Source organism: Ixodes scapularis, unplaced genomic scaffold, assembly GCF_016920785.2.
Source record: "Ixodes scapularis isolate PalLabHiFi unplaced genomic scaffold, ASM1692078v2 PGA_scaffold12__126_contigs__length_90152505, whole genome shotgun sequence".
Taxonomy (NCBI): domain Eukaryota; kingdom Metazoa; phylum Arthropoda; class Arachnida; order Ixodida; family Ixodidae; genus Ixodes; species Ixodes scapularis.
In genome coordinates, this window is record NW_024609838.1 from 56,813,496 (window position 1) to 56,835,252 (window position 21,757).

A 21,757-nucleotide genomic window follows, 5' to 3' on the forward strand; every position below is an offset into this window, starting at 1 on the left:
TGCAACGATTTTATGATTAAGAGAATTTGCATCTCGTCATTTTTATGTTGTTTATCACGTCCCGGAGGATACAGAAAACATCTCCTTCATTAAGAATGTTGCGATTCCGCTGCATAATCGCAAAACAAAAGCCAAGCGTTTTCCCCCACCTGCAGCCGCAAGTGGCAGCCGAAGGAACTACGGCTAGAAGGTTACGTGCCCTCGCTCGGCTCCAAGCTGCAGCATAACGCCTGCTAATGTCAGCAGAGAGAGGGAGAGGAAGCGTCCTCCGAGATATCACACGGGAACCTACACGGTACTCCGAATGACGTCACTAGGAGTGCGACCAGGTGTGACCCTGAAGACTGGGAGTGAGTTGAGGGGTGCCCGAAATGCCAATAGCTGTCTTTTTTTTTACGCAACAACTGGGACGCGCAGGCGAAACCGGTTTCCTGTTCTTTACTTCAGAAGTGTCGGAGAGCAACCTCCACAAATTTTTGACCGAAGACTGGAAATCGTTGCCCCCCCGTTTAAATAGTAACTTTTAAGCTTTGAACTAAGTGAAGCCTCATGGTTCTTTCTTTTTGTTTTATAGAGGTTTTTCAAAGCACAAGTCGGCCGGTCTGCCAGCCACCTGCAGCCATGCTTGCACTGCATGATTACTTAGCATGTCCAGTGCCAACTGCTGTTTAAGCTGCTCTAACCTGATTAAATTGACAGTCTGACAATCTTGTGTCTTGTTTTTCAGAAAATATAGTGTGCACCTCAAGGCGTTGAGCTATGTTTGACGATTTAACCATTTGAACCAGTTGAATTACGGAGTCAACTTCGCTTTTGTATTTTTTTTATGGTAAGTCTCCAGTCTGAGTTCTTACAGAATGAGCATGTCCCTGAGGGGGAGGCAACGCTGATGTAGCTGATGTCACTTTTTCGACAACCGTTGCAGCAATATCAGCCACATCTAACATGTTGCCCCTAAAGCCCCAGTTTGAACATGTATCAAGCCTTTTTCTAATGCATATTTTAGCAGATTATGAGTTAACATCAAAATGGAACTCCATGGTTTATTCTTGTTTTGTAGAGGTTTTTCAGGGCACAAGTTCGCTGATCTCTTGCAGCCTCCTGCAGCCATGCTTGGACTGCAGGGTTACTTTGCATGTCCAGTGCACACTGCGGTTTAAGCTACTCTCACTTGCTTTAACTGGCATTCTGACAGTCTTGTGTACGTCTTGTTTTTCAGAAGATACGAAATGTCGAGCAACGTTTTATGATTTAACTATTTGAACAAGTCGAGTTATGGAGTCAACTTCGCTGGTGTATTTTCATGGTAAGTAAAAAGTGAGTTATTACAGATCGGGCACGACTCTGAGAGGGAGACAACGCTGATCCAGCTGGTGTCACTTCCGACAAGCTTTGTAGTTGTGTCCGTCGCATGTAACATTGTTTTGACCCCAACTGGTGTAACTATTCACTATAGCTAGATTCAAACCTAATATGCTAAATTCATTTGAATCTAGTTACTATAGCTAAATTCAAACATACTAGGTCACCTGCTGCTGGCTTTTTGTAGCCGATGAACTTGCCACGTTTGAATCGCAGGTAGTATCAAGTAGTGACACGTTGCAAGCAACATATTGATGTAACAATTGTTTTCTTGATAACACTAACTGTCACACGCTAAGTTTGTGGGAAGTAAGTTCTGTATCACGTTATTTTTACTGAATAAAAAAGTAGCAATGTTCTTTTGGAGTTAATTTTCTAATTACAGTTACATTGAGGAGCATGATGTGATGCATACCTTATATCTAGATTGTCATGGATAGACAATGACCAAAAAGATTATGCACTTCGGATTATGGATGACAAGTGCCAATGACATAGCGCAGCTGGCAATGCAGAGAAAACACTGACAACAGATAAACAAGGAGAATATTTTTTCTCAACTCCCTCCGAAAGTTGTGCTTACAGTGAGGAGCAGTGGTGGAGAAAGGTAACCTCAGAGGCAATGGCTTTGTATATTGTTGAGGTTTTAACCAGGAACAAATCCTTGTGCATGCAAGCCATTCCACCGAGTGTGCCATTTGAAAGCTTGTTCAGCGATGGAAATGGATGTGCTTGCCTTCAGTAATGTAAAACTTTTGGATGAAAATTTAGAAAAGCAACTGCTGCTTCAGTATAAGATGTAATAACACTGATACAGGCACTTTGTGCAAAAAACCTGAGCATAGCCGGTTCCTAGTTTTCCTTGTTTATTTGTTTAATAAAAGAAGTAAAGTAAGATAATGGAATTACCTCATAGGAGTAACCAATATAGGCTACGTTTTTCTTAACTAGCTTAATTAGGTAGTCTTTTCATATAAAGTATCTTGCCCAAGGCGACAAATATTGTAAGGGTCCTCTAATCGCATAATTTTTTCGCTTAGTTTATGTCGATGCCTACCAGGTCTTGCTCTAAGATTTGAAATCTGTTTTCTTGTATATTCTAACACATTATAAGGTAACCTTTAAGTAAAGGGAACTGCATGGTTCTTAAGTCTTGTTTGTAGGAATTACTTGGAGCACAAGTCAGCTGATTTCTGGCAGTCTCCTGTGGCCATTGTACTGCAGGATTACCTTGGATAGTTATAGCCAGCAACGATTTAAGCAACTCTCATTTGTATAGATTGTCATTCGTGTTTGTCTTTTTTTTTCAGGAACTACATTTGGAATTGTACAACGTGGAGCAGTTTTTGACAATTGGTCACTTTGAAAAAGTCATTTTGTGGAGTTGGCTGCACATGTTTTTTGCTGGCAAGTAAATAGTTCAGTTTTTAAAATCTAGCGTAGTCTGAGAGAAAAGCAAACTTGATGTGACTGACAGCACCTTTCTGAAAACTGTTTAAACAATATGGATCACATCTAACCAGGGCTTTTCTCACAGTGGGTGGTAGTGGTTTCGCTGCCCACTAGTCCTGCTAGCTGCCCAATTCTTTGAAAAATGTCTTGTGGCCTTCATGTCTTGGCACAGAAATCGCTGTGCTCGGCGGACTTCTGTGCCAAGACATGCAGGTACAGGTCCCCACAACCCAAATTAATACGACTTGGTCGAGGTGCACGCAGAAGAAAGATGCAGCTGCTGCCTGTGTCCCCCTCCCCTCCACAGTCATACTCGGATGCCTATTTGTCCACAATGTATGAAGAAAAATCTGTGTCTAACATTTATTCTATCCTAACTTGTACAGCTTCACTAGATCAAAGGCCACAGTTATTAAGAAGGCCTTCCACAAGATTGGCTTTTTCCTCATCTGTGCAGATGCGATATGGTCTCTATAAATTAATTTTATGCGGTTGGCTTCACATATTTATTTCTTGTAGATATAAAATAACTGGTGTAATGAAATTTTCATGGTACCTTTTTTTTAATGGGTTGCTCGTCTCGGCTTGACCTATTTTCACTTTAAACTCGACAGCATTTGTGGGCGAACATTTTTGTCACGTTTCACCAGTCGGTTGGTCTGTTTTATGGTTTGTGTGACCGATTTGACTCTAGCACAGGCAATGGCAGAGGAACATGATGACAGCTTGGTTTGTATGAGCGCTCACGCAGAGAGAAAGCTTTTTAAAATCGTGCATCTGACCCTATGCTTTTGTCAGCTCCAAATCCAACTTGTAAATTCGAGTATATGGCATGCAGGTACACCAAAATGCATCGTTCGCACATATCGGAACAGTCTCTCAGAGAAAATTATGAAGAAGGGTCCGCCTTTTAAGGGGCAACAAAAGAAATGCGCAGCCAGAATGCGCTGACGAGGTGGCCAAGCAAGCTCCTTGAGTGGTAGGCACTTGGGGTAAAGGGAATGGCTAGATCACATTTGGGGGGGAATCAGGTGCACAAAGTGTGGAGCTTGCAAACAGACTTGCATGTCATATGTAAATACTCTGTAAATTTTTACCACTCGCTCAACTCAAAAGCGTGTGCACAGGTGTGCTCGAACGTGGGAAGGATGGAGCTCCCAAATTGTAAGATTGGGGACTATGGACTAAGCTACTGCTTAGTCCCCGGTTTTTGATAGCAGTTTTAGTACACATGCACTCTTTTACCCGCTCAGTTCTGTGAAAACCTTCAGGGATATCTAAAGAGAAAATCAAGTTTCTATGTTCACACACTCTAAGCACTCGAGGCTGACCACCTGATTCGACAACGAGAAAGAGTGCAACTAGCCCTTCGTTCTAATGGGAGATTTTGAGTGGCCGCCCAAACTTATGAAAGTCTGGGATATGAGCTTAGCCAGTTTTACATAGACTCTTCTGCAACATCTCATGAACCTTAGAAATAAAGCATTACTCAAACTGAATCGAGTTTTCCGGTTGGTTCATCAGTTCTCAAGAAATGCTTTACATTATAAACCAAATCACTATTGCGATTCCGGCCTTGCCATTTCTCAGTTTCGAACGAATTTAGGCTTGAAGTGTATTGGTTTTGACTAAGGAGCAGGAGAACAAGACCCTCAAGTCAAACATTGGTTTTAGATATCGGGTCACAGGATGAACAATTAGAGGCAATGTCCATTTGACTTTTGTATAATATTGATGGCTAATAATTAAATGGACTGAGGGGGGCTATGTTTTATGCACAAGCTTAATTTGCATCTGATATAGATATTTAATTATTTTTTCTCTTTTTTCTCTTTAGCACATCATGCTACATGGAGCAACTGAAAACAAAGGCCAAACACCACGGGGGCTGTACTTTGGCTCATCAAGGACCCAAATAAAGCGTTCGAAGGTACTTTTCTTATTTTCCCATCAATTATTCAGGTGACATTGCATGATTGCTGCAAGCAGCATAGGAAAGAGTTCTCAATATTAGTTTAAAGAGATCTTTTTCCATTTCAAAATTCTGTAACTTTTTTTTATAGAAAACCTGGTTGTATCAGCGTCATAATGAACATTTTTTATGTATAGAGCAGCATCACTAAGCGACTGCCTGTTAAATGAACTGGAGAAATCTGCACCTACAAGCATTGAGCTCATATTCTTACCAAAGGTCTATTTTAGCAGTGAACACCATTGTTACATGTGAAGGCACAGCTCCGTCTCTGTGGAATGTGAAAACAGCATTCTGTTTATTTTCAAGCATGAGTGCCGACGCAGATGAGTGAGAGTGACGTTTGGTGTTGTCAAGAAGGAGCTTTATATCGCTGTTTAGAAATGCAATGACTTCGGTGGTCGTTCAGACTGCAGATAATGTTTTGTAATCCCACTACCTTCTATAATTGTGCACATTGGTCTGAATGCCAGAACTGACAGAAGAAAAAACAAGTGACATTGGGGAAACTTGCTGCAGATGCATTGGTCAGCTGTGTTGCCTGCTTTCCACAACAGGTTGTGGCAGCTCTCGATTGTATACATTGGTGCCCATTGTCAAATTTATATAATGTAGTTTTATTTTACACAGACTGGAGTTGCACCTTAAAAGTTTTCATGGGAATCTGTGTCTCAAAAAGAAAACCTTTGATAAGTTCAGCTTGCTAGATGAAGGCATTAATTCTTCGAGCTCATTTTACAGCCCACCTTTCTATTGACACCGCCCTATGCGTAGAGCAAGTCGTCTGCTTCTTGCACAGACATTACGGTGATGTCAGAAGGGTGACGATCTCTCATTGGCTTTGATTGGAATTATATAGTGGGTAGACCACAATGCTAGACACCATGAGGTCTACGCACTATTTTTTTTTGTTCAATCAGCCAATAAGAGCTCGGCCTTCTGACATTACCGCAACCCCTGTGCAAGAAGCAGACAAACTTGTGCTCCGCATAGGATTACGGATACTCAAGAGTGCTTTCCGTAATATAAGTTACGGAAAGCCTACTCTGTTTGCCCTTTTACCGACAACTTTCAAGCACTTTTACGGATACTAGAGCGATTTCCGTACTAGGTTTTACGGAATGCATATTCCAGTCCGTTGTTTTATGGACAGCCCTTGAATAGCGTTACGGATAGTAGAGCACTTTCCATAATCTGTTTTGCGGAATGTCCTTTTATTTACGGATTGTGTATATGTTTAAAAGGATTTTTCCGTTATTAGAATTACGGATGACCTTTCCGGCAGCATAGGTGCCAGAGAATTTCGCCGTAAAAGAGGCAAATTTTTTTACAGATGGGCTATTGGCATTACCGCTATGTCGCAGCTCATTATTATTGTTTCATGAAGAGCGCAGACAAAAAGCATCCGTGAGCATAGTTCAGATATGTCTGCTGCTCGTGTTCATCCATGGAAGCAAGGGACTGCCTGTCGTAGCATGCATGCTTGCTCTCTAGCTTCAGCTGAGTGGCATACGTTTTGTGAATTAAAGTATATGGTCGTTCCGAAAGGTTCAGACATCGAGGGCGTTTCTCTGAAACATGCTTTGGGTGCACGTGGGCCCGTTTGTGAAGGAATGTCCCTGTTGCCTAAAAAATCAAATTTCAAAAGTGAAAGAAAAAAACAAGAAATAAGGACGGTTACACACTTATCCCCTTTTTCGAATTCAAGATGAGCAGCTGTCACCATTGCTGAGAAACCCTCAGCTCCGGCATTAGGTTCCAAGTTGTTATAGCATTTTTGAACTTCTGCATTGGAAATGACGCAATAACATTGGTAAAATGTTTGCTCCAAAAGTGAGAATGTCTGCCCCAAAACCAGTTTTCGCCTGCTACAAGAGCTCCAAATCACCATTTGTCAGTTCCACCATTGCAGTGACCACTTGCTTTAACTTAATTTATTCTAACTGTGCTGTTTGTTTTACCTTTTCAGATTGAGCATCGCTGAAGGCAGGCGTTTTCTGTGACCTAATAAAGATACAACAGGTTTGATTTTGCATTTTACTTGTCATTTTATTGGCTGTTCTCCTTGAAGTTAACTTGCAGTGATCCTATGGCAGTCGAAAGTATGTAATAGTTTCTCTGGCAACGCTGCAATTTGGTTAGGCTATCCTATCAGCTCAGCAGTGATCACAATCACACCTTCCATCAAATATGTTCCATCAAAGACCAGCGCAATACGTTCCATCAAAGACCACCACAATACGTTCCATCAAAGACCACCACAGTACGTTCCATCAAAGACCACCACATACGTAATTTGGGACATTCCATCAGTGGCTGTCAGACGTCATCTGATGGACCATCAGGGCACGTTCCACCAGGGCTGCTGACTGGCAGACAGTGTCCCAAATTACGTACCTTGATGGAATTTTCAATAGGGTGGCAACGCTGCAATCTGTTTAGCCTCTCCTATCAGCTGAGCAGTGATCACAATCACACCTTCTATCAAATATGTTCCATCAAAGACCACCACAATACGTTCCATCAAAGACCACTACAATACGTTCCATCAAAGACCACCACAGCATGTTCCATCAAAAACCACCACATACGTAATTTGGGACATTCCATCAGTGGCAGTCAGACGTCATCTGATGGACCATCAGGGCACGTTCCGCCAGGGCTGCTGACCGGCAGTCAGTGTCCCAAATTACGTACCTTGATGGAATTTTCAATAGGGATGCAGAGAAAATAAAACACTATTTACAAAAATTGAGAAACGACCTGGCCAGAAACGCATGATGCTTGATAAAACGGTGTTCTATAAAACGGCTTCGATGAAATAGACCTATTACTATATTACCCTAGCATCAAGGATAATGCAGCTATTGGTGTTGCACGCGCCACTCGTGCTGGCCTCAACAGTAGTAACTTTTTTTAGAACAAATACCTAAAGCAAATATCTCGCACGCGCGTTCATCAATGCTTTATTTTGGTTACTCTTCGAAACTTTTATGCGCGGAAGGCGTGCGCGTGTGGCGCGTGGAACACCAATCCCTGCATTCTCCTTGACGCTCGGGTAAGATAGCAAATGTTGTCTTCGGTTCAATTACATGGCGTTTATATAAATGACTTCGATACAGCAGAGTTCGATAAAATATCGAGAGCTGCGAAGAATCAATGTTAAAACGGTTTGTAAAGGTGAGCTTTTCTCCGCATCTATCCAAAGTCTGGTGAGCTCTTCTCCACATCCGCCGGATTTCCGGTGAGCTTTTCTCCGCCGGAGAAAAGCGAAACACCGAGAGGCTCACGGGAGAAAAGTTCACCGAAAAACTGACAGATGCTGAGATAAACCCACTCAAGGATTATACGATCAAGCTTTTAAATTTAGTATTTGCGGCTCTACTCCGGGGGCCCTGTGGGGAACACGAACGGAGGTTTATACAATATTCGTATATTACAGACACCAAAATGAATGAAGAACCAGAAGTCCACAGTTTTGCATAATGGGAGCAATTAACAAAGGAATTGAAACGTCTTTTTTTATAAAGGCATTGCCTCAACGTTGAGTTCTATGAACAGTAAAGAAGTGAACTCGTCATTGCACCCGGCGACCACAGATATCCCCCGATTGTGTCAGGACCCATCACACCAGATATGTTAAGTTACTAAAAATAAAAACAAAATAAAAAATATGAAAAAGAATGTTTATTTTATCTATATACCAAAAGAATTTCCTTTCCGAAAACGGAAATCGTAGGTGAGTATCCACCGCATTCACCAAGAGACCGATAAACTTCTGTCCGCGTCCGTCGGTCTTGCGGTGAGGTTTTCTTCTATTAGCTTTTTTCTGTGATTTGTGACTTCGGCATGAATCTGAACCGCAGAAGACGGCACGGGCCTGAAAGACGATGCAGGTTTTCAGCCGTCACATTTTCACAAAGTGAGGCACCTAAGGCTCTGCTGCGCACTAGAAGGTCACTCGCACCTACACCGGACATTTTATCGAACGCCGTTTCATTCAATGCGTCATAGGTTTTTGCAATAAAATTCGAAAAATTTTCATTGTCCTCTCGTACGACAGACGCCTGGATGGCACGACGGATGACACATCTGCGTGGGGTGTGAACAAGCTGATGGATTCGGGTTCCACCACGTCCCCCCCTCTAGTCCCAAATTTTTTTGTTTTGTTAGCCACGTTTCTTGGCCGGCCATTGGGATTCTTTGTTTAAAAATACTGGCCAATTGTTGCAATTGAACGTTTCGGTACGGGACGACTACGTTTTTGATGACACGGCGTTCGATGAGCTGTCCTGGAACTTACACGTTTGCCACTTTTTTTCTTCGGGGTTATTTTTCCGATCATTCCTTTCCTCGACGACAACTCAGGCACAGCTTTGTACCCCCCCCCCCCCCCCCGCATTCGCCCCCTTTTTTTTTCTCCCTAAATAGAAACCGACAAAACACGAAAAAGGCCCAGACTCCTCTATAGGCTATATAACGACACCCACCCTAGCCACAAGCCAGGCGACCCCCTCTAATAGGCCGATCTCACCAAGTGTTCGGCACATGCGTGAAGCCGACATAACTTTAGTTCACAAGAAGCAGGCGGCAGTGTCGGAGACGGCTCGTGCCGTCTCGTGCTCTTCACGCGCAGAGTTCGAGCGAGGTTCGCGCACGTGGTGAAATAATAAAGTTCTCTTGATGCATTGCGGCAGCGGTGGCGTAGTCAAACTGGCTGGCGAGATGAGTGGGCAAAATGGAGCATAAAATGTTCGTAGTTTCGTCAACTTTTCTTTGTAACGTCGCGGAGGTTTGTGAAAATTTCAACTTTGACTAAGAGCGAAGTGGGAAGCCGTCCGCGCAAATGTGGTGCCTCCATTATCCGCGAGAACGAGCTTGCAATCAATGTACTGATTGGGTGCTCTGTCCTCGCCGTGGCGTCACTGGCAGAACAGCAGTTTTGTCCCCAGGAGACTAGGATCGCGCAAATAAGAATATACGCCCTGTGGCAGTGTAGGCACGGTAATTCTTGCCTTGCAAGTGTAAGACAAAAATTATCATGAAATATATTACCAGCCAATACTAAATCGTTTCCGGAACGGCTCTAGAACTCTACACAAAAAAAGCTTTTTTTTCCTTTTTGTTCTGAAATATATAGATCTAGAAACTGAAATAAGGTATTTTTTGCTGAAATAAGGACTATACCCGTCGGTGCACCGATCTCATGTTTTTTTTTTAAACTTGAATCGGTCGTATTATGCGACGAAGACCACTGCGGAGGTGGCCGCAGTACATGGCTCACTGATACACAAACATTCGACTTTATCTCAGTTTTTCTTGACATATAATAATCTCATTTAAAAAAAAGACAAAAAAAAAAACTCTACCTCTGATTTTGTGGGTGACATGGCTCACAACTCAACCAGCGCACTTTTACTCTTTTACTATGTGCAGCAGCGTTTACTTATTTGAGTGATTTGCGGCGGCGGCGTCTCGTTCGGGCGAACAAAACAACAACGAATTCGGTACTCGGTAAAATATGCTAGGGCCTTAGTGGCAATTCAGTTTTGAGAAGCAATTAATCGTAACACGTAATTATGGAAGTTATTGTTTTAAAAAGTTGTTTAAAGCATAGCTTTTTCACAATAAAATTACGCTTTTATCAATACGTACATAAGGCGCAACACTATCTGAACTTTTGGTTATTAATTTGTTGGCATTTCGGCAGTACAACAGATAGTTCTGATGTTGTGCCATTTAGAAAACGCACGCCGATTTAGGAATCGGGGTGACCGCTGAAATCCGGGGCTCTTGAAAAAAGAGTTGGGACTCTAATGGCTGCTTATGGTATTGGGAACTGGTTTGTTTCGTTTATTTTTTCGGACAAGAAGTTCAGACACTTTTTAGAGTGAGTAACTTTATTTTTAAAGCACTGCTCCGCGGGAATGAAAATTAGGCTCTGAGGGGCCGTTATTTAGGACGCAACACCATTCTGGCTAGTGGTAGATTATTTCGCAACATTATGACACGACACATGGCATATTTTGTTTCGTAATCACGATATGGCATATTTCATTTTTGTAATGACGATGTCAACAGTCTACATGCTATTTGGAAATCGTATCGTACGAAGAACCTCGGAACGCAAAGAACCCAGCCAAATGAATCCAAAGTATCAGTCAGCTAAATGAGGCGTTCTCTAACCGCGTTTATTTTCTTCTTAATTGGGTAAGAATGGATCAAGGTGCCCCTACGCCATGGCCTCGGGGGCCCACAACACTCCCCGCTATCCTCTTTTTGAACGAATAAAAAACAAAGCCATTCTGGCAGCTCGCAGCGCACAGAGCCCTCTGCAGGGCGGTGGGACGGGGTGGGTGGGTTAAGTGTGGGGGGGGGGGGGGGGGGGGGGGGGGGGGTTCAGGGTCAAGCCGTCCGATGATAACCGGAACAAAAAGTCGAACTTTTTTCTTTATTTTTATTTCGAAGTATAACTATATTGCGTAAGCAGTTGAGTGGAAAGACTTCCCCCCCCCCCCCCCCCAGTGCCATCTGGATTTTGAAAAAGTTTCTATCGGAGATGATATTCTACTGCTATATCCTCTTAATAAACAAGCGATAAAAAGTAAAAGACGTTTACAATTCTCTGTAATGCGAAATTAGGGCGCAGATCTTGAGGAAGAATATGGGAGGGTAAGCACCTCCTCCCTCTCCCCTCCTCCCCTCTTCTCGCTCCCATTTAGCAGGAAATTTATATAAATTTAGCGGGAAGCGTCCCACCACTAAAGTTAGCGTGTTATGTTTCCTCGCTAAATTTAGCGCGGAAATTCATGTTACGTGACTTCAACACCGATTCCGTTTTGCCGCTAAATGTAGCGGGGAAAATGACGTCGCATGATCGTGTCACGTCACCCATAAACAAATTCCGCTCCTCAGCTAGATTTAGCTGAAAGATTATTGTCACATGACCTCAACATTACTTCAATTTCCTGCCAAGTTTAGTGGGGCGGTTACGCCGGCAGCGGCGCCGCGAAACGCGGAAATGGATGCGTAAGAGCGGCGCTCTAAAAAACTAAATGCCTCCCATGAAATAAAGTAAAAATTAGGGATAACACAAAGAAAAGAGAACCTAAGATAAAGTTCTAAGATTTTTCCTTCTGTCCGTTCTCAAATGTTTTGATTTCAAGATCTGTTTACCTCTTTATTCATGTCCAGAGAACCCCTCCCAGTTTCAGCATGAATGCAATACATCAATGCAGAGTAGACCTCGTAAACTAAAATGCACATGGAAATGAATGTTTTGCGACATAGTCATGTATGAGTTCCTGGCTCAGATCTCTTTGTACACTTTTAGTGAGGAACATTTTGAATAAATTTTCTAGGCTTGAATTTGACAGTTTAAACATTCATAACGAACACTGTATGCCAATGAGGTTTTTGAGACAGATCAGAACCGGCACAACTCTGTCATTCTCTCATACCTAACAACAGTTTTTTTTTTCTTTTTTTTTGTCTTTTAGCATAACATGTGCTATTCTGATGCCCATAGAGCCCCCTTGAACAAAATTTCCTTTGTATAGCTTTTTATTGGTTTTTACCATACTCGCATCAACACTTTTGAACTCTCACTCGGCATCAGCACATTTATATATTGATGTAATAGTGAAAGACAAGATGTTTGGGCTTGAGTACGGCTAAACAATGTAGAAAAGTACTGTCGAAAACTCAAATGTCGAAATAATAATTATTAGGCAGAATGTGGATACAATTATGGATATGGTCATGAATGCAGTTAGCACATTCAATATAAAGAATATGAGTTAGACGCACAGTCAAAGAAACCTGTTGCACTTATATTCATGCAAATTAATTCGGACAACCAAGCGCTGCGGTCTCCAGGGGGAGTTCGTTGAATGAGTCTACCGAAAATGAATGTAGACAGAAGAAGCAGTTTGATCTCCAACAATGAGCATTACGTAAGCAAGTGACATGCCATTATTATGGTTGCTGTGCCGACTGTTCTTATCGATTTAAACAAACTGTCAGCCGCGTCATTCGGTGAGCTTGCTCCGTACATTACACGGTTTGGCTCTTTCAAATGCTTTGCGAGAAAATTGATGAACTGGAAATGTGTAGCGTAGTTCTAGAAAAATTATTTCTAGAATCTTATCGCAGGATCGTAAAGAATATAAAAAGTTTCTAGAGACAAGGTTAGTGATGGAGCTCGATAAAAGAAATACTTAGTTTTGCGAAACCATCTTGCCGTAGTAAACGTATAAAGTTCCCCTAGGTAGAGCTAGTCATTACGGATGACTGTGCCCACTGCACCGCATAAAAATTTAATTTGCGACCTACATTATTTACAGGCTCAACCAACTCTGAATAAGAGGAACACTTGACATTAGCGATTGGTGTCACCATGACTGTCTGCAAACATCCACATGATTTCCATGAACCTATGTATTTCAAGAAAATCTTGATGCGAGCTGTTTAAAACTCGATACCCCAATTTAACACTAAGAGAAATCCTGTAGTGGGCCACAAATTAAGCTATTTTCGCTTCATTATGAAGAGCAATTACACATATGTGAACTTATATATAAGCCAGCATTGAATTTTTTTTTATGTTGAACATGTTATGCTTTCTTCGCTATATAATCTTTGCTGAGCTGACAATATGCAAGTTCCTGTTTTCTTATATTTCACATTTCCCGAGTGCTGGCTGTGATAGGTACATAACATTAATGACACAACGTAACACAATAACTATTTAAAGAATTCATTTCCGTATAGCACGAGCGAAGCCATCTGCGGGATGTTATTTCTGTGACACCATCGAACCTACATCCACAGGCTTTTAGGTTCACATGTTAATCATGTCTGCAGACTCCTTTTTCTAATTGGAACTCCATCCGACCGAAGATTATAATATGTCTTTTGCATTTTAGGCTTAGTAGTGATTTTGCTGTTTCACTTAAGGAATAGGTAAGAATGCTTATTTCGAGTAACATACCTAACACCTGGTGGCACGAGGACTCCCCTGTCGTGACGCTAATCAAGAGTCACAGGCAGGGAGATACTGCGATGCTCGTGTTGCTAGAATTACCTCCTCCATTGTCCTGGCCAGACACAGAAGAAGACTGAGTCCAAGCTTGTGGCCACAGGATCTCCAGATCTTGAGGCACCCAAGTAGCTGAAAATGAAAACAAATCACACTCAAGTACTTGGCACACATACATTACAATGGCTAGCATATTCTTTTCGTGATCACCACACAGAACTCTCTATTTTTTTACTTTGTACTTGTACCTATTAAAAACTGCTCCTTCACTGCCACAGCCATAGTCACCCCTGAGGCCTTAAGGCCATGTAGGCCTTAAGGTGATAGGAGCGGAAATAAGGCAAATGATTAAACGCATTATTTTAACCTTCTTTCTCCCCAACCTGAGAGATTTCTGTCGAATATTCACATTCACTCGTAAAGACTATAAAAAAAAAGTGAAAGCCGTTTACAACTCCCTGTAACACCGAATTAGAGCGCAGCTCTTGAGGAGGAGGAGGGAAGGGTACTGGGGGGAAGTGACTGGGGGGGTCACGTGACCTTGGGGAGTCACGTGACCATGCCGATGATGTCATCAGTGACATCACTGATGACGTCATCGGTGACGATGACGATGCGGACTCCGATGACGTCATCAGCAATGATGACGATGATGATGCGGATGCCGGTGACGTCATCAGTGACGTCACTGATGACGTCATCTGTGATGATGACGATGACGATGCGGACGCCCCCCGAAGTCACGTGACCCCCGCCGAGGTCACGTGACCTCCCAGATGACGTCACCGGCATCCGCATCGTCATCGTCATCATCACTGATGACGTCATCAGTGACGTCATTGATGACCTCACCGGCATCCGCATCGTCATCGTCATCATCACTGATGACGTCATCGGTGACGTCACTGATGACGTCTCCGACATTCGCATCGTCATCGTCATCATCACTGATGACGTCATCAGTGATGTCAGCGGCATCCGCATCGTCATGGTCATCATCATGGTCATCATCACTGATGACGTCATCAGTGACGTCACTGATGACGTCATCAGTGATGATGACGATGCGGATGCCGGTGACGTCATCTATGACGTCATCGGGGAGGTCACGTGACCTCAGCGGGGGTCACGTGACCCTGGGGGTGGTCACGTGACCTGGGGGTGTCACGTGACTTCGGGGGGGGGGGGGGGGGTCACGTGACCTCGGGGGCGGTCACGTGACTTCAAGGGGGTCACGTGACTGGGTGTCACGTGACCTTGGGGTGACCTTGGGGGTCACGTGACCTTGGGATGACCTTGGGACCACGTGACCTTGGGATGACCTTGGTTACGCCGACGAAGACGCCGACGGCGACGCCGACGCCGCTCAAGCCGGGAACGGGCCCCTAAGAGCTGCGCTCTAAAAAAACTAGTACTGCAATGCGGAGACATATATTGGGAGAGTTTGGCCAGTGGTGTGGCGACACAGGCGCCGCGCCGGAGAGGGGGGAGGAGAGGAGGGCGCCGAAGGAACGAGAGAGAGAGAGAGAGAAGGCAGCAAAGAGGAGACGCCCGGCATTTTGACGCAACGCTGTCGGCACGGAGCGCCCGTGAGGCTATGCCAGGCACGTAGCCGGGGGTGAGCGGGGGGGGGGGGGCATGGGGCCTGGGCTTCGCGAAATCTTCCATTTTGCTGGGGCCTCTTCTCCTACCTCCCCCTCATAAAGCATAATGTCATGCCCCCCCCCCCCCCCCCCGAAACAAAATTTTGGCTACGTGCCTGGGCTACGCGTTGTCTGCTACGGGCTTATTCCCTTTTCACCTGACTCAAAGTTTGGATTCAAACGTGTGGACACTTAACCGTTAGCTTTTTAAACCACCGAGGATTAACATTTTTTTTGCCAGATGCTGCCAAGTAAAAGTTGAAAACCGAAATGTGGATGTCGATTCTATGCATTCCGCCGGGCGAATGAATGAAAATAGCGGCCCTCCCCCCTCAGTTGAGAGCAGCCGAGAATTCACGCGCATGCGCTCACGCCTCTCGCTCTTTGCCGCGGGCTGATTGGCTCATTCGGGGGAGGGGGGGGGACGTTACGGCGACGTGATCATAGACTGGCAGACTCTCCCCATATATGGCTCTGCCTGCAATGGGAAGATTTTCCTACCCTCATGCTCAACGAGTGTCGACTGGGGATACTACTCCAGTTCATACACTCAATGAGCACGACGGAAAAGTGTTCCAGAAGAGGGCAGGTGTCTGGATAGAAAGAGTTTAGTTGGCGCACCAAGAGGCTAACCGATAACAATAGGTAGTACTCTGACCAAAGTGCCAAAAAAGCGCCAATCTTGACTTAGCAGCAACAGCGGCACAGAGTATTTATTGTACTGACTAAAGGGTACTGATTCATTATTTTCAGCTACCTAATAAATATTCTTTCCAGCTTTCTTTTTAGGGAAATCTCAAAATTTACAACTATTAAGACAACTGCTAAAAAAAGCAAAGGCAAAACCGAGAATTGAATTCGTCTGCTCTCCAGTAGCACGACATCTATAGCAGGCAGACGTGCAGAATGAGCGAGCAGACTAAAAAACAGGGTACGTCCAATGTATAATCTTTTTTCATGATGCAGAGCAAGCGCTCGAAGGAGGTTTCACGGCATCCATTTTTCACAACAAAAGTTTCTTGCAATCAGTTGAGAACACGTTTGAGCAGTGAACTTGTCCTCGCAATTTGCACAATGTTCTAGTGTTGCCCGCGGAGACTTAGATAATTTTGTAAATAAGAACAAGGAAGGCCAACCTTCATAAAAGTCTGTAACATTGGCAGAGAAAATTTATCGTGACATAGATATGTGAGACACACTTTTACAGCGCCTATTCGTGTACTTAACCAATTTGAAGGCAAATCGGCGAGAATGAACAGAAAATGCTCTAGCACCATTAAGGGAAAGACAGAGAGGATGCATACCTACAACAAAACAATTTAGAACGAACACGGGCAGGAAACTCTGGTGAGGCTCCCGGAGCGACTTCCTGCAGTGGGCCTGCGGAGACCACAGAACAAGATCGGTCAGAGCTTGCACCCATTAAGTGCTTCATACCATGAAGTTCCAGAAGCAGCTGCAATTGCAAGCAATGTGCATTTCATTTCTTTGCAGAACGAAGAGTTTAATAGCTACCATGCATTCATTAGGTGATACAGTCATGAATGCAGAGATTTTTCAATGCAGCATTATATCACCAAATTGTTTACCGTGCCGGGCAATACTAAAAACCGGAAGAATTATTCCAAACTATTTCAGCTTAAAGTTAACCACGGCCCATGCTTCAAGCCGTCCTTGCAAATTCAGAGCAGAAAGCAAGCCATGTGATCTTGTAGTTGAACACCATGGTACGTCGAGCTTATGTCACGTTGTTTTTGCTGCAGTGGCGTGTAGTGTCGCCAAAAGTGGTCCAGCTTAGAGATAAAAAGCATAGACGTTTGTGAGTGGGGCCCTGGCCTAATCTTCAGCTACTTTGCAAGGTAGGACGTTCCAACCGGGATGTTTGCCGCGTGTAATTACACGCCCCGCTTGTGCCAAGCAATTGTTCGACCTCGACAAGACCTCGATAGTGCCGTTATTGGACAGGCATCTTTATGAATGTTAAACATGACTGACCTACAAAGAGACTCCGCCTCACCGGGTATCTAACTGAATATTCATATACTAGCTAAATACAACACAATTACCTGGCAAGCATTATATCTTTCAACAGGCAAAGTCGACTTGCTCATTTAGTTCGATGCGTAATAGGACAATACAAATAAAAATATGCATATCATTCCTTTTCCACCCCAAAATTCATGCTTTTTAAGGTAAGATACACAAGCTACTTGATTCAGAAAGTGCCTCTGCGGTACAAATGCATATGCACTAAGGGCACTCGCCAAGCCTATTCTCCTCAGCTCTGTCCTTGTTAAGCCGAGTTAGAGTATAGAAGAACACGCTTACTGACAGAATGACAAAGGCAGAAAGAAGTCTTAGTTGTTCTGCCACCAGCCCCGCTGCTACCTTCGATGTCGTGTCAGCGTCTCATGAGCCTCGAACGAGCACACCTGACCAATGTGGGGTGAAAAGTAGCTGCCCGTACTGGACGACGCCCAGCCATTCTCTCTTTGTCATTGGCTATACTACATATTTTTAGTACGACAATTTTTTAAGGGAGTAAAAGTATTGCAAATATGCAGTCCACTTTTGACCATAATACAGAATTTTGATGAGGATAACAACAGCGTGTGCGTATTTCCATACACCTTTTTCCAAATAAGTGCACCCGCCTATCGAAACGTCCACACATGTGGTGCGTGAGGGGGTTCAAGACTGAGAGGCTAGAAAACAAAACGCTCATAAGGCTTGTCTGGCCATTCCAACCATTCGGGTACCATTCGTCGAAAATCCATGATTTCTAGCCAGACTCTTTTTAGAATGAGCAAATCTTGTCCCCGCCCGAGGTAGACCACTGAGTCGTGATTCCCCCATTTTGTGGGAATCCTCCCTCAAACTGCGGTACAACTTGCAAATGCAGTCTGTTGTTCTGAGACACGCGTCCATGTTGCCTGCGTGAGAGTAAAACCACTTTTTGTGTTGAAGACGACATGGCACAGCGTACAGGCAAATTTCAACAAACTAAAATAAAATTCCTTTTATTCAATAGACACAGTTAGGCTCACAAAGTGACGACACCATGATTGTTTTTGTTGATTTTACTCTTGCATACGAACAAAAGTGACCTCCTCTTTTCTCCGATGCACAGTAAAACCCCTTTTCTTCTTTTGCCCCTATCCTCTCGAATCGGTCACAGAGGACATAACCGCGGCAACTGTTTCGCAAAAAGGCCACGGAAATTAAGGGCTTGCCAAAATCAAGGGTTTTACAGCACTTCCGTGTGTCACATGATCTTAAAGTTTAAGGAGGCTGAAAGTATTAGTTTCAGAAAAATTGGCTTATGAAAAAACAAAAAAGTGCACTTCTTCAGGCTAGGCACGCGCGGGTTTTTTGCACTCCCAATAAGGTGGCAGATTTGTTTCCGCAGAGCTTTTTCTAAAACGAAGTTTCAAAACGAGCTATACATGGCTTCAAATACTTTCTGCTGCACTGCAAACACTAGAGTAGCTTTCACGGTGCTTCAGCCCAGCACTGTTGCGAGCGCATGTTGTTTAGCGTTGCATCTCATTTGCAAGGTCTAGAGAAACTAGCACTGACAGAGCTGGAGCACTCCGGAATTATAACATGCCGACTATACGGAGGGCAAGTTCCTCTGCTTCTTGCGCAGGGGGTAGCGGTGACGTCAGAACGCCGAGCCCTGATTGGCTGATCGCGACCCCCTATCTGAGCGTCGTCTCCTCCTTTGCAACGTCGTCTGCTCGCAACGTCGTCTGCGTCTGTCGTACCCTTCGTGCGACTTTCGGAAGTGCAGAGGCCAGATTCACGAAACGATCTTATGCCAAAAATGTGCGTAAGACAAAACTTAAGAACAAATTCGTATTCACGAAACGAAATTTTCGTAAGTTTTGCGCAGGTTACGACGAAATCCTACGACAGCTCAGAAGCTGTTTTACGCACTTCTTACGATCAAATCAGCATGGCCGACAGCGTCGCGGTCCCGACGACCCACGGACGTTTATTTTTCTACGTGCGCTTCTCATGCGTCCCGACTTCAATCAGCAAGAAAAAAGTAAAAAGTACTTGAAACAGACCACGACGAACAAGAACGCTGGATCCACAAACACCCAGGAAGAGCCCCAACGGCCACGATTCCACCGAACGCGACCAAGCGAGATGGGCAGTTAGGCCTAGTAGGCACTCCGCGACTCGGCGACCGTCTGCCCACGACCGGCTGGCGTGCTGAATGGAATATGCCCGCGCGACCCTTGTGAACCCTTCCTTTGATCGCTGACCTCAATTTTAGATTAAGAGGTCAATTTCTTCCTCTTGTTATCTCATTGTTTCCCGAGGCAACGGTGACTCTCGCCAGTGAAGAAGCGGTGAATCTCTGACAGACGCAGCAAAGGTAAAGCAGCCATCGCTTTGACCGCTTTGACTAGCAGACGTAAAGCAGACGACGTTAACTGCGCCAACCCGCCGACGCCGTTAAAGAGTGAGGGGTCTCGCCGCACACGAATGGAGGGAAAACGTATTTGGAAGGGAACTTGCCTCGGTTCTAATAAAAAAAAACCTCGGCGCCCCGGGACACCTCGCCAGGGAGTCCTTTGACTTCCCTCCTTGATGCGCGTCTGCTAGTTGTTAGACAAAAACAACGTACCGCTCGAGTTATTTCGTCTGCCCTCTCTTAATGGCGAGGTCGAGTTCGCTCCGAAAGTCGCAGGAAAGGTAAGACAGACGCAGACGACGTTGCGAGCAGACGACGTTGCAAAGGAGCAGACGACGCTGAGATAGGGGGTCGCGATCAGCCAAACAGAGTTCGGCGTTCTGACGTCACCGCTACTTCCTTTCTTATGCGCAGAAGACGAAAATGAGCCCACTTGCGAGGCGTATGGGCACCATTTCAACAGTAAAACGAGTATCATATAGCCTTTTATCATTCGTAGAATCCACTTTTACTTCCAATACAAAATAAATTGCGGTATTTAATTTCGATGAAACAGTAAACGAAAGCTAGATTAACGTATATGACTCACCATCTGTTTTTTTTAACTCAATCGCATATATTTTACCTGGATCTAAAGGTTATCAGTTTGGTAGACCGCCTAAAATACCCGTTAGTGCTACAACTTTGCGTCGCAGTATTATAAGTCGAATCCTGCTGTGCTCTTGAACTTAGGAATTAATTACAGCTAGTGCATAAAATCATTCAATAAGCACGTCCTCGCTATATATATCCTGAAATCTAGTTTACAAAATACGTTTTACAGCATATATGATGACGACGCAACTGGGCTAAAAGCAATAATATTTTCAAAATGCCAGGAAATTATTAGGACAAACCCTTTCAGACTACCTTTTATAGAAACACTTAGCGGTAATCACAACGCTTCACAACGCTTTCCTGGCCAATAATATTTACACTCAGCACCGTGATGCAGGCGGATAATCATGCAGAAAAGGATGACCTTCGTACTCAGATCGGATCTCGTTAAAATAGCGTGTACCGAAGTGAACATTTTCGACATAGCTTGTCGTTTGAGGTTTGTTCTCGTCAAGATGCCGGTCAATTCAATTTGCAAATAAACATCACCCGTACTATTCTTTATATATATATATATTTTTTTAGATACAACAAAGTATTTCATTTTCTGCTCGACATTAGATCTACTTAATTGATCACTTTCTGGCGGTTTGCATGCACAATCGTTATTTTTCCGCCACGCGTCACTGTGTACTTTGTTTTCGTCCAACCCACAGACACATAAAATTCTTGTTCATTACGTAAAGGAGCAACAGACTTCTGTATCTTTGAGAAGCTGAATATGCGTCAGGAACAGATATGTTATTTAAATCAGCTTCAAAATAAAGCATTTGTTTAAGGTTTTCCCAAATCACTCACAGACGCGCCTATCGAAGATAAATGCGCCGGAAAATATTTGCAGAGCATATATCAGATAATTTGGCGGTGCATTTGCTTATGATGTATACTTTTAGGGTGATCGGCCCCTTATTTATGTTGTCAAGTCTTCAGGCAGCAATAAAATATTTTTGTTGTCATCAATAAATTTCACTTTGTGAAGTTCACATAACCGCTTGAGACCGACACGAAAGGATGATATTCGAGAATAGACCACCTGTTGAGTCTGCGGAACGCGCTTTTTTGTTCGCTGATCGGCAGTGTGAACCACCGGGCCGCGGGCTATACGTCAAAAAGGGCTCTGTGCACACATTATAGATATGAAAGCAAATACACGAAATGTGCAGAAAGGGAGATAATAAATGATATTCTTCTAAATAATCCTATAC